The sequence below is a fragment of the Pseudophryne corroboree genome, chromosome 11 (genome assembly GCF_028390025.1).
Source record: "Pseudophryne corroboree isolate aPseCor3 chromosome 11, aPseCor3.hap2, whole genome shotgun sequence".
In the NCBI taxonomy this organism is placed as follows: Eukaryota; Metazoa; Chordata; class Amphibia; order Anura; family Myobatrachidae; genus Pseudophryne; species Pseudophryne corroboree.
This window is the reverse complement of record NC_086454.1, coordinates 184,977,551-184,991,203: the sequence shown is the minus strand read 5'-3', so window position 1 is coordinate 184,991,203 and position 13,653 is coordinate 184,977,551. Positions and strand designations below refer to the sequence as shown.

Sequence of the window (13,653 nt, the reverse complement as noted above, 5' to 3'; positions counted from 1 at the left end):
TATAATGAAAGAACAATCACTTTGACGTTTCACCGATAATCCGGAACAGTTTACAAAAAATCACTACGACTGTCAGGACAACCAAAAAATTGAACAGTTTGTTATTGTATTGCATGTTGGTTTCATAGTGTAGTGGTTTTCACATCTTCTTTACACGCAGAAGGTCCTGGGTTTAATCTCCAGTGGAACCATATTTTTGCACTAATTTATGACTTATGAAAATTTTCTTCACTATCATTCTTAGAACATTTGACCTGCTACTGCTCAATGTGAAATATGTCATTTGTTCACTTACAAAATTCAATTTCTTCTCTAAATATGGAAATAAATGTTATTTGTAATATCTATTAGCTTTTAATTATAAAATAACTTATTACAGCAAACAACTGATTAAAAATCTGGAGCAGATTCAAATAATCTTCTTGTTTTATAAGAAATTGGTAGCAATGTATCATATATTTCATTTATAGTAAACAAATAAATTGTAGTATCATATCTAACTACCTTTTTCCATAAATCATCTTAACTGAGTACAGTTAAATAAATCACTTAAACATTTCCATCACCAGTTCACCAAAGCACAGCTATTCTTTCCAGGACTTCACTGTTCACATGACTTCACTAGCAACTTGATAATGCTGCCAAGGTTTGGTATTGCATGATTAATGCATGATAAAACTGCAATCATGTTTTGATGTAGCTAATATTCACTTCCAGATCATTTACTTTAAATGTAAATAAATATTTCCATAATTACTATGTGCAAGTTTAGCAAAAATGCTGATAGATTTGACTTCTGGATAGATAGTATATTGATTATTACTAAAGTCTTTTTCGAGTATTATGCCTATGTTATGTTGTGAAAGGGCATTTATTTATATGTAGTATTTGTAATACAGGCACTTTATGGTAACATGGCAAGAAAAATCACTCAAAAGTGATTTTGATAAGTGTGACACCTGCAGATGATAATTGGTCAAAATGTTAGAAATAATGATTTTTGTGTATACAGTTTTTAAAATTATAAATATTCACTTGAAAAGCTTCAAAAAATCTTTATTTAAAATGGGAATATGCAGGTTTATTCAACATTGCACACATTGCTCTTTACTAAAGTTTTATTTTAAATGTTGGGTAATGCAAGTTTGGTCAACCATGTTACAACTGTCTTTGTCTATGTACCCACTATACAATTATTAAAGTAAATTGCAAAAAATTGGTTGCTCATCCTGTTTTACTGGGTAGTGTTTTTAAATGACCATTTGGTGTATTTCCGATAAACCAGAGAACTTATGGTCACAAACACACTCCTTCGGTTATTGAATCGGTCAGCCAAGATAAAAACAAATCTCAGCCTACTATAATAGTGCACTGTGTGGTACTTGGTGGTTCTCGATAAACTGACCATATTTTCTGCATTTTTTCATGACTAAGTCATGCTGCTTAATTGCGGACATATGAAAATTCAGTGTTGTGTGACATATAATTGGATTTTTAAACAAAATCACTTAGTGTGTACCTCAGATTTTGGGGCATTTGATTGTCAAGATGACCAAAAATCTCTTCTAGTGTAAGAACAGTTTATGTTATGGTTTCATAGCATAGTGGTTAGCACATCTGCTTTACACGGAGAAAGTCCTGTGTTCAATCCCAAGTGAACCCATATTTATTAAAAAATCCAGTAAAATGTGATCTTGATAAAAGTACTTACAGTAGATAATAATTGGTCAAGATGTTAGAAATAAAGAATTTTGTATATTTGTTTTCTTCAAATTAAAAATAATCACTTAAAAAACTTTGCAAAATGCTTACTTTAAAATGGATATACACATTTATGTATCATTGCAGTCATTGCTTTTTAATAAAGATTACTATTAAATGTTTAATTATGCAAGGTTGGTCAACCAGGCAATACATTTTTTTAGCTAGGTGTACCACTATTAAGTATTGGGTCAATTTGCCAAAAATATGGTGCTCTGTTTATTTAAAAATTATATATAATGAAAGAACAATCACTTTGACGTTTCACCGATAATCCGGAACAGTTTACAAAAAATCACTACGACTGTCAGGACAACCAAAAAATTGAACAGTTTGTTACTGCATTGCATATTGGTTTCATAGTGTAGTGCTTATCACGTCTGCTTTACACGCAGAAGGTCCTGGGTTCAATCCCCAGTGGAACCATATTTTTGCACTAATTTATGATTTATGAAAATTTTCTTCACTATCATTCTTATAATATCTGACCTGCTACTGCTTAATGTGAAATATGTCATTTGTTCACTTACAAAATTCAATTTCTTCTCTAAATATGGAAATAAATGTTATTTGTAATATATATTAGCTTTTCATTATAAAATAACTTATTACAGCAAACAACTGATTAAAAATCTGGAGCAAATTCAAATAATCTTCTTGTTTTATAAGAAATTGGTAGCAATGTATCATATATTTCATTTATAGTAAACAAATAAATTGTAGTATCATATCTAACTACCTTTTTCCATAAATCATCTTAACTGAGTACAGTTAAATAAATCACTTAAACAAACATTTCCATCACCAGTTCACCAAAGCACAGCTATTCTTTCCAGGACTTCACTGTTCACATGACTTCACTAGCAACTTGATAATGCTGCCAAGGTTTGGTATTGCATGATTAATGCATGATAAACTGCAATCATGTTTTGATGTAGCTAATATTCACTTCCAGATCATTTACTTTAAATGTAAATAAATATTTCCATAATTACTATGTGCAAGTTTAGCAAAAATGCTGATAGATTTGACTTCTGGATAGATAGTATATTGATTATTACTAAAGTCTTTTTCGAGTATTATGCCTATGTTATGTTGTGAAAGGGCATTTATTTATTTGTAGTATTTGTAATACAGGCACTTTATGGTAACATGGCAAGAAAAATCACTGAAAAGTGATTTTGATAAGTGTGACACCTGCAGATGATAATTGATCAAAATGTCAGAAATAATGATTTTTGTGTATACAGTTTTTAAAATGATAAATATTCACTTGAAAAGCTTCAAAAAATCTTTATTTAAAATGGGAATATGCAGGTTTATTCAACATTGCACACATTGCTCTTTACTAAAGTTTTATTTTAAATGTTGGGTAATGCAAGTTTGGTCAACCATGTTACAACTGTCTTTATCTATGTACCCACTATACAATTATTAAAGTAAATTGCAAAAAATTGGTTGCTCATCCTGTTTTACTGGGTAGTGTTTTTAAATGACCATTTGGTGTATTTCCGATAAACCAGACAACTGATGGTCACAAACACACTCCTTCGGTTATTGAATCGGTCAGCCAAGATAAAAAAAAATCTCAGCCTACTATAATAGTGCACTGTGTGGTACTTGGAGGTTCTCGATAAACTGACCATATTTTCTACATTTTTTCACGACTAAGTCATGCTGCTTAATTGCGGACATATGAAAATTCAGTGTTGTGTGACATATAATTGGATTTTTAAACAAAATCACTTAGTGTGTACCTCAGATTTTGGGGCATTTGATTGTCAAGATGACCAAAAATCTATTCTAGTGTAAGAACAGTTTATGATGTGGTTTCATAGCATAGTGGTTAGCACATCTGCTTTACACAGAAAAAGTCCTGGGTTCAATCCCAAGTGAACCCATATTTATTAAAAAATCCAGTAAAATGTGATCTTGATAAGAGTACTTACAGTAGATAATAATTGGTCAAGATGTTAGAAATAAAGAATGTTGTATATTTGTAATCTTCAAATTAAAAATAATCACTTAAAAAACTGCAAAATGCTTACTTTAAAATGGATATACAAATTTATTTATCATTGCAGTCATTGCTTTTTAATAAAGATTAATATTAAATGTTTAATTATGCAAGGTTGGTCAACCAGGCTATAACTTTCTTTAGCTATGTGTACCACTATTAAGTATTTGGTCAATTTGCCAAAAATATGGTGCTCTGTTTTTTTTTTAATTATATATAATGAAAGAACAATCACTTTGACGTTTCACCGATAATCCGGAACAGTTTACAAAAAATCACTACGACTGTCAGGACAACCAAAAAATTGAACAGTTTGTTATTGTATTGCATATTGGTTTCATAGTGTAGTGGTTTTCACATCTTCTTTACACGCAGAAGGTCCTGGGTTTAATCTCCAGTGGAACCATATTTTTGCACTAATTTATGACTTATGAAAATTTTCTTCACTATCATTCTTAGAACATTTGACCTGCTACTGCTCAATGTGAAATATGTCATTTGTTCACTTACAAAATTCAATTTCTTCTCTAAATATGGAAATAAATGTTATTTGTAATATCTATTAGCTTTTAATTATAAAATAACTTATTACAGCAAACAACTGATTAAAAATCTGGAGCAGATTCAAATAATCTTCTTGTTTTATAAGAAATTGGTAGCAATGTATCATATATTTCATTTATAGTAAACAAATAAATTGTAGTATCATATCTAACTACCTTTTTCCATAAATCATCTTAACTGAGTACAGTTAAATAAATCACTTAAACATTTCCATCACCAGTTCACCAAAGCACAGCTATTCTTTCCAGGACTTCACTGTTCACATGACTTCACTAGCAACTTGATAATGCTGCCAAGGTTTGGTATTGCATGATTAATGCATGATAAAACTGCAATCATGTTTTGATGTAGCTAATATTCACTTCCAGATCATTTACTTTAAATGTAAATAAATATTTCCATAATTACTATGTGCAAGTTTAGCAAAAATGCTGATAGATTTGACTTCTGGATAGATAGTATATTGATTATTACTAAAGTCTTTTTCGAGTATTATGCCTATGTTATGTTGTGAAAGGGCATTTATTTATATGTAGTATTTGTAATACAGGCACTTATGGTAACATGGCAAGAAAAATCACTCAAAAGTGATTTTGATAAGTGTGACACCTGCAGATGATAATTGGTCAAAATGTTAGAAATAATGATTTTTGTGTATACAGTTTTTAAAATTATAAATATTCACTTGAAAAGCTTCAAAAAATCTTTATTTAAAATGGGAATATGCAGGTTTATTCAACATTGCACACATTGCTCTTTACTAAAGTTTTATTTTAAATGTTGGGTAATGCAAGTTTGGTCAACCATGTTACAACTGTCTTTATCTATGTACCCACTATACAATTATTAAAGTAAATTGCAAAAAATTGGTTGCTCATCCTGTTTTACTGGGTAGTGTTTTTAAATGACCATTTGGTGTATTTCCGATAAACCAAAGAACTGATGGTCACAAACACACTCCTTCGGTTATTGAATCGGTCAGCCAAGATAAAAACAAATCTCAGCCTACTATAATAGTGCACTGTGTGGTACTTGGAGGTTCTCGATAAACTGACCATATTTTCTGCATTTTTTCACGACTAAGTCATGCTGCTTAATTGCGGACATATGAAAATTCAGTGTTGTGTGACATATAATTGGATTTTTAAACAAAATCACTTAGTGTGTACCTCAGATTTTGGGGCATTTGATTGTCAAGATGACCAAAAATCTCTTCTAGTGTAAGAACAGTTTATGTTATGGTTTCATAGCATAGTGGTTAGCACATCTGCTTTACACGGAGAAAGTCCTGTGTTCAATCCCAAGTGAACCCATATTTATTAAAAAATCCAGTAAAATGTGATCTTGATAAAAGTACTTACAGTAGATAATAATTGGTCAAGATGTTAGAAATAAAGAATTTTGTATATTTGTTTTCTTCAAATTAAAAATAATCACTTAAAAAACTTTGCAAAATGCTTACTTTAAAATGGATATACACATTTATGTATCATTGCAGTCATTGCTTTTTAATAAAGATTACTATTAAATGTTTAATTATGCAAGGTTGGTCAACCAGGCTATAAATTTTTTTAGCTAGGTGTACCACTATTAAGTATTGGGTCAATTTGCCAAAAATATGGTGCTCTGTTTATTTAAAAATTATATATAATGAAAGAACAATCACTTTGACGTTTCACCGATAATCCGGAACAGTTTACAAAAAATCACTACGACTGTCAGGACAACCAAAAAATTGAACAGTTTGTTACTGCATTGCATATTGGTTTCATAGTGTAGTGCTTATCACGTCTGCTTTACATGCAGAAAGTCCTGGGTTCAATCCCCAGTGGAACCATATTTTTGCACTAATTTATGATTTATGAAAATTTTCTTCACTATCATTCTTATAATATCTGACCTGCTACTGCTTAATGTGAAATATGTCATTTGTTCACTTACAAAATTCAATTTCTTCTCTAAATATGGAAATAAATGTTATTTGTAATATCTATTAGCTTTTAATTATAAAATAACTTATTACAGCAAACAACTGATTAAAAATCTGGAGCAGATTCAAATAATCTTCTTGTTTTATAAGAAATTGGTAGCAATGTATCATATATTTCATTTATAGTAAACAAATAAATTGTAGTATCATATCTAACTACCTTTTTCCATAAATCATCTTAACTGAGTACAGTTAAATAAATCACTTAAACATTTCCATCACCAGTTCACCAAAGCACAGCTATTCTTTCCAGGACTTCACTGTTCACATGACTTCACTAGCAACTTGATAATGCTGCCAAGGTTTGGTATTGCATGATTAATGCATGATAAAACTGCAATCATGTTTTGATGTAGCTAATATTCACTTCCAGATCATTTACTTTAAATGTAAATAAATATTTCCATAATTACTATGTGCAAGTTTAGCAAAAATGCTGATAGATTTGACTTCTGGATAGATAGTATATTGATTATTACTAAAGTCTTTTTCGAGTATTATGCCTATGTTATGTTGTGAAAGGGCATTTATTTATATGTAGTATTTGTAATACAGGCACTTATGGTAACATGGCAAGAAAAATCACTCAAAAGTGATTTTGATAAGTGTGACACCTGCAGATGATAATTGGTCAAAATGTTAGAAATAATGATTTTTGTGTATACAGTTTTTAAAATTATAAATATTCACTTGAAAAGCTTCAAAAAATCTTTATTTAAAATGGGAATATGCAGGTTTATTCAACATTGCACACATTGCTCTTTACTAAAGTTTTATTTTAAATGTTGGGTAATGCAAGTTTGGTCAACCATGTTACAACTGTCTTTATCTATGTACCCACTATACAATTATTAAAGTAAATTGCAAAAAATTGGTTGCTCATCCTGTTTTACTGGGTAGTGTTTTTAAATGACCATTTGGTGTATTTCCGATAAACCAAAGAACTGATGGTCACAAACACACTCCTTCGGTTATTGAATCGGTCAGCCAAGATAAAAACAAATCTCAGCCTACTATAATAGTGCACTGTGTGGTACTTGGAGGTTCTCGATAAACTGACCATATTTTCTGCATTTTTTCACGACTAAGTCATGCTGCTTAATTGCGGACATATGAAAATTCAGTGTTGTGTGACATATAATTGGATTTTTAAACAAAATCACTTAGTGTGTACCTCAGATTTTGGGGCATTTGATTGTCAAGATGACCAAAAATCTCTTCTAGTGTAAGAACAGTTTATGTTATGGTTTCATAGCATAGTGGTTAGCACATCTGCTTTACACGGAGAAAGTCCTGTGTTCAATCCCAAGTGAACCCATATTTATTAAAAAATCCAGTAAAATGTGATCTTGATAAAAGTACTTACAGTAGATAATAATTGGTCAAGATGTTAGAAATAAAGAATTTTGTATATTTGTTTTCTTCAAATTAAAAATAATCACTTAAAAAACTTTGCAAAATGCTTACTTTAAAATGGATATACACATTTATGTATCATTGCAGTCATTGCTTTTTAATAAAGATTACTATTAAATGTTTAATTATGCAAGGTTGGTCAACCAGGCTATAAATTTTTTTAGCTAGGTGTACCACTATTAAGTATTGGGTCAATTTGCCAAAAATATGGTGCTCTGTTTATTTAAAAATTATATATAATGAAAGAACAATCACTTTGACGTTTCACCGATAATCCGGAACAGTTTACAAAAAATCACTACGACTGTCAGGACAACCAAAAAATTGAACAGTTTGTTACTGCATTGCATATTGGTTTCATAGTGTAGTGCTTATCACGTCTGCTTTACATGCAGAAAGTCCTGGGTTCAATCCCCAGTGGAACCATATTTTTGCACTAATTTATGATTTATGAAAATTTTCTTCACTATCATTCTTATAATATCTGACCTGCTACTGCTTAATGTGAAATATGTCATTTGTTCACTTACAAAATTCAATTTCTTCTCTAAATATGGAAATAAATGTTATTTGTAATATATATTAGCTTTTCATTATAAAATAACTTATTACAGCAAACAACTGATTAAAAATCTGGAGCAGATTCAAATAATCTTCTTGTTTTATAAGAAATTGGTAGCAATGTATCATATATTTCATTTATAGTAAACAAATAAATTGTAGTATCATATCTAACTACCTTTTTCCATAAATCATCTTAACTGAGTACAGTTAAATAAATCACTTAAACAAACATTTCCATCACCAGTTCACCAAAGCACAGCTATTCTTTCCAGGACTTCACTGTTCACATGACTTCACTAGCAACTTGATAATGCTGCCAAGGTTTGGTATTGCATGATTAATGCATGATAAAACTGCAATCATGTTTTGATGTAGCTAATATTCACTTCCAGATCATTTACTTTAAATGTAAATAAATATTTCCATAATTACTATGTGCAAGTTTAGCAAAAATGCTGATAGATTTGACTTCTGGATAGATAGTATATTGATTATTACTAAAGTCTTTTTCGAGTATTATGCCTATGTTATGTTGTGAAAGGGCATTTATTTATATGTAGTATTTGTAATACAGGCACTTTATGGTAACATGGCAAGAAAAATCACTGAAAAGTGATTTTGATAAGTGTGACACCTGCAGATGATAATTGATCAAAATGTTAGAAATAATGATTTTTGTGTATACAGTTTTTAAAATGATAAATATTCACTTGAAAAGCTTCAAAAAATCTTTATTTAAAATGGGAATATGCAGGTTTATTCAACATTGCACTAGAGATGAGCGCCTGAAATTTTTCGGGTTTTGTGTTTTTGTTTTGGGTTCGGTTCCGCGGCCGTGTTTTGGGTTCGAACGCATTTTGGCAAAACCTCACCGAATTTTTTTTGTCGGATTCGGGTGTGTTTTGGATTCGGGTGTTTTTTTCCAAAAACACTAAAAAACAGCTTAAATCATAGAATTTGGGGGTCATTTTGATCCCAAAGTATTATTAACCTCAAAAACCATAATTTACACTCATTTTCAGTCTATTCTGAATACCTCACACCTCACAATATTATTTTTAGTCCTAAAATTTGCACCGAGGTCGCTGTGTGAGTAAGATAAGCGACCCTAGTGGCCGACACAAACACCGGGCCCATCTAGGAGTGGCACTGCAGTGTCACGCAGGATGTCCCTTCCAAAAAAACCTCCCCAAACAGCACATGACGCAAAGAAAAAAAGAGGCGCAATGAGGTAGCTGTGTGAGTAAGATTAGCGACCCTAGTGGCCGACACAAACACCGGGCCCATCTAGGAGTGGCACTGCAGTGTCACGCAGGATGGCCCTTCCAAAAAACCCTCCCCAAACAGCACATGACGCAAAGAAAAAAAGAGGCGCAATGAGGTAGCTGTGTGAGTAAGATTAGCGACCCTAGTGGCCGACACAAACACCGGGCCCATCTAGGAGTGGCACTGCAGTGTCACGCAGGATGTCCCTTCCAAAAAACCCTCCCCAAACAGCACATGACGCAAAGAAAAAAAGAGGCTTTTTACTGATATTTGGTGTTTTGGATTTGACATGCTCTGTACTATGACATTGGGCATCGGCCTTGGCAGACGACGTTGCTGGCATTTCATCGTCTCGGCCATGACTAGTGGCAGCAGCTTCAGCACGAGGTGGAAGTGGATCTTGATCTTTCCCTAATTTTGGAACCTCAACATTTTTGTTCTCCATATTTTAATAGGCACAACTAAAAGGCACCTCAGGTAAACAATGGAGATGGATGGATTGGATACTAGTATACAATTATGGACGGGCTGCCGAGTGCCGACACAGAGGTAGCCACAGCCGTGAACTACCGCACTGTACTGTGTCTGCTGCTAATATATAGACTGGTTGATAAAGAGATAGTATACTCGTAACTAGTATGTATGTATAAAGAAAGAAAAAAAAACCACGGTTAGGTGGTATATACAATTATGGACGGGCTGCCGAGTGCCGACACAGAGGTAGCCACAGCCGTGAACTACCGCACTGTACTGTGTCTGCTGCTAATATATAGACTGGTTGATAAAGAGATAGTATACTCGTAACTAGTATGTATGTATAAAGAAAGAAAAAAAAACCACGGTTAGGTGGTATATACAATTATGGACGGGCTGCCGAGTGCCGACACAGAGGTAGCCACAGCCGTGAACTACCGCACTGTACTGTGTCTGCTGCTAATATATAGACTGGTTGATAAAGAGATAGTATACTCGTAACTAGTATGTATGTATAAAGAAAGAAAAAAAAACCACGGTTAGGTGGTATATACAATTATGGACGGGCTGCCGAGTGCCGACACAGAGGTAGCCACAGCCGTGAACTACCGCACTGTACTGTGTCTGCTGCTAATATATAGACTGGTTGATAAAGAGATAGTATACTCGTAACTAGTATGTATGTATAAAGAAAGAAAAAAAAACCACGGTTAGGTGGTATATACAATTATGGACGGGCTGCCGAGTGCCGACACAGAGGTAGCCACAGCCGTGAACTACCGCACTGTACTGTGTCTGCTGCTAATATATAGACTGGTTGATAAAGAGATAGTATACTCGTAACTAGTATGTATGTATAAAGAAAGAAAAAAAAACCACGGTTAGGTGGTATATACAATTATGGACAGGCTGCCGAGTGCCGACACAGAGGTAGCCACAGCCGTGAACTACCGCACTGTACTGTGTCTGCTGCTAATATATAGACTGGTTGATAAAGAGATAGTATACTCGTAACTAGTATGTATGTATAAAGAAAGAAAAAAAAACCACGGTTAGGTGGTATATACAATTATGGACGGGCTGCCGAGTGCCGACACAGAGGTAGCCACAGCCGTGAACTACCGCACTGTACTGTGTCTGCTGCTAATATAGACTGGTTGATAAAGAGATAGTATACTACTAATATTATATACTGGTGGTCAGGTCACTGGTCACTAGTCACACTGGCAGTGGCACTCCTGCAGCAAAAGTGTGCACTGTTTAATTTTAATATAATATTATGTACTCCTGGCTCCTGCTATAACCTATAACTGGCACTGCAGTAGTGCTCCCCAGTCTCCCCCACAATTATAAGCTGTGTGAGCTGAGCAGTCAGACAGATATATAATATATATAGATGATGCAGCACACTGGCCTGAGCCTGAGCAGTGCACACAGATATGGTATGTGACTGACTGAGTCACTGTGTGTATCGCTTTTTTCAGGCAGAGAACGGATATATTAAATAAACTGCACTGTGTGTCTGGTGGTCACTCACTATATAATATATTATGTACTCCTGGCTCCTGCTATAACCTATAACTGGCACTGCAGTAGTGCTCCCCAGTCTCCCCCACAATTATAAGCTGTGTGAGCTGAGCAGTCAGACAGATATATATAATATTATATATAGATAATAGATGATGCAGCACACTGGCCTGAGCCTGAGCAGTGCACACAGATATGGTATGTGACTGAGTCACTGTGTGCTGTGTATCGCTTTTTTCAGGCAGAGAACGGATTATAAATAAAAGTGGTGGTCAGTCACTGGTCACTATCAGCAAAACTCTGCACTGTACACTACTGAGTACTCCTAATGCTCCCCAAAATTAGTAAATCAAGTGTCTAAACGGAGAGGACGCCAGCCACGTCCTCTCCCTATCAATCTCAATGCACGTGTGAAAATGGCGGCGACGCGCGGCTCCTTATATAGAATCCGAGTCTCGCGATAGAATCCGAGCCTCGCGAGAATCCGACAGCGTCATGATGACGTTCGGGCGCGCTCGGGTTAACCGAGCAAGGCGGGAAGATCCGAGTCGCTCGGACCCGTGAAAAAAAACATGAAGTTCTGGCGGGTTCGGATTCAGAGAAACCGAACCCGCTCATCTCTACATTGCACACATTGCTGTTTACTAAAGTTTTATTTTAAATGTTGGGTTATGCAAGTTTGGTCAACCATGTTACAACTGTCTTTATCTATGTACCCACTATACAATTATTAAAGTAAATTGCAAAAAATTGGTTGCTCATCCTGTTTTACTGGGTAGTGTTTTTAAATGACCATTTGGTGTATTTCCGATAAACCAGACAACTGATGGTCACAAACACACTCCTTCGGTTATTGAATCGGTCAGCCAAGATAAAAAAAAATCTCAGCCTACTATTATAGTGCACTGTGTGGTACTTGGAGGTTCTCGATAAACTGACCATATTTTCTGCATTTTTTCACTACTAAGTCATGCTGCTTAATTGCGGACATATGAAAATTCAGTGTTGTGTGACATATAATTGGATTTTTAAACAAAATCACTTAGTGTGTACCTCAGATTTTAGGGCATTTGATTGTCAAGATGACCAAAAATCTCTTCTAGTGTAAGAACAGTTTATGATGTGGTTTCATAGCATAGTGGTTAGCACATCTGCTTTACACAGAGAAAGTCCTGGGTTCAATCCCAAATGAACCCATATTTATTACAAAATCCAGTTAAATGTGATCTTGAAAAGAATACTTACAGTAGATAATAATTGGTCAAGATGTTAGAAATAAAGAATTTTGTATATTAGTTTTCTTCAAATTAAAAATAATCACTTAAAAAGCTGCAAAATGCTTACTTTAAAATGGATATACACATTTATTTATCATTGCAGTCATTGCTTTTTAATAAAGATTAATATTAAATGTTTAATTATGCAAGGTTGGTCAACCAGGCTATAACTTTCTTTAGCTAGGTGTACCACTATTAAGTATTTGGTCAATTTGCCAAAAATATGGTGCTCTGTTTTTAAAAAAATTATATATAATGAAAGAACAATCACTTTGACGTTTCACCGATAATCCGGAACAGTTTACAAAAAATCACTACGACTGTCAGGACAACCAAAAAATTGAACAGTTTGTTATTGTATTGCATATTGGTTTCATAGTGTAGTGGTTATCACATCTTCTTTACACGCAGAAGGTCCTGGGTTCAATCCCCAGTGGAACCATATTTTTGCACTAATTTATGACTTATGAAAATTTTCTTCACTATCATTCTTATAACATCTGACCTGCTACTGCTCAATGTGAAATATGTCATTTGTTCACTTACAAAATTCAATTTCTTCTCTAAATATGGAAATAAATGTTATTTGTAATATCTATTAGCTTTTAATTATAAAATAACTTATTACAGCAAACAACTGATTAAAAATCTGGAGCAGATTCAAATAATCTTCTTGTTTTATAAGAAATTGGTAGCAATGTATCATATATTTCATTTATAGTAAACAAATAAATTGTAGTATCATATCTAACTACCTTTTTCCATAAATCATCTTAACTGAGTACAGTTAAATAAAT

The 13,653-nt window shown here is 33.4% G+C and overlaps 4 non-coding genes across 4 annotated transcripts; all 4 read left to right on the top strand.

Annotated features, from left to right (window-relative positions):
- The first annotated feature begins 2,114 nt into the window (after nt 1–2,114).
- TRNAV-UAC (transfer RNA valine (anticodon UAC)) lies at nt 2,115–2,187 on the top strand. Its single transcript has one exon. It is a non-coding gene; the product is annotated as a tRNA-Val (tRNA).
- A 3,919-nt stretch (nt 2,188–6,106) lies between these two features.
- TRNAV-UAC (transfer RNA valine (anticodon UAC)) lies at nt 6,107–6,179 on the top strand. The gene has a single exon. It is a non-coding gene; the product is annotated as a tRNA-Val (tRNA).
- A 1,922-nt stretch (nt 6,180–8,101) lies between these two features.
- Nucleotides 8,102–8,174, top strand: TRNAV-UAC (transfer RNA valine (anticodon UAC)). The gene has a single exon. It is a non-coding gene; the product is annotated as a tRNA-Val (tRNA).
- A 5,051-nt stretch (nt 8,175–13,225) lies between these two features.
- Nucleotides 13,226–13,298, top strand: TRNAV-UAC (transfer RNA valine (anticodon UAC)). The gene has a single exon. It is a non-coding gene; the product is annotated as a tRNA-Val (tRNA).
- The last annotated feature ends 355 nt before the right edge of the window (nt 13,299–13,653 follow it).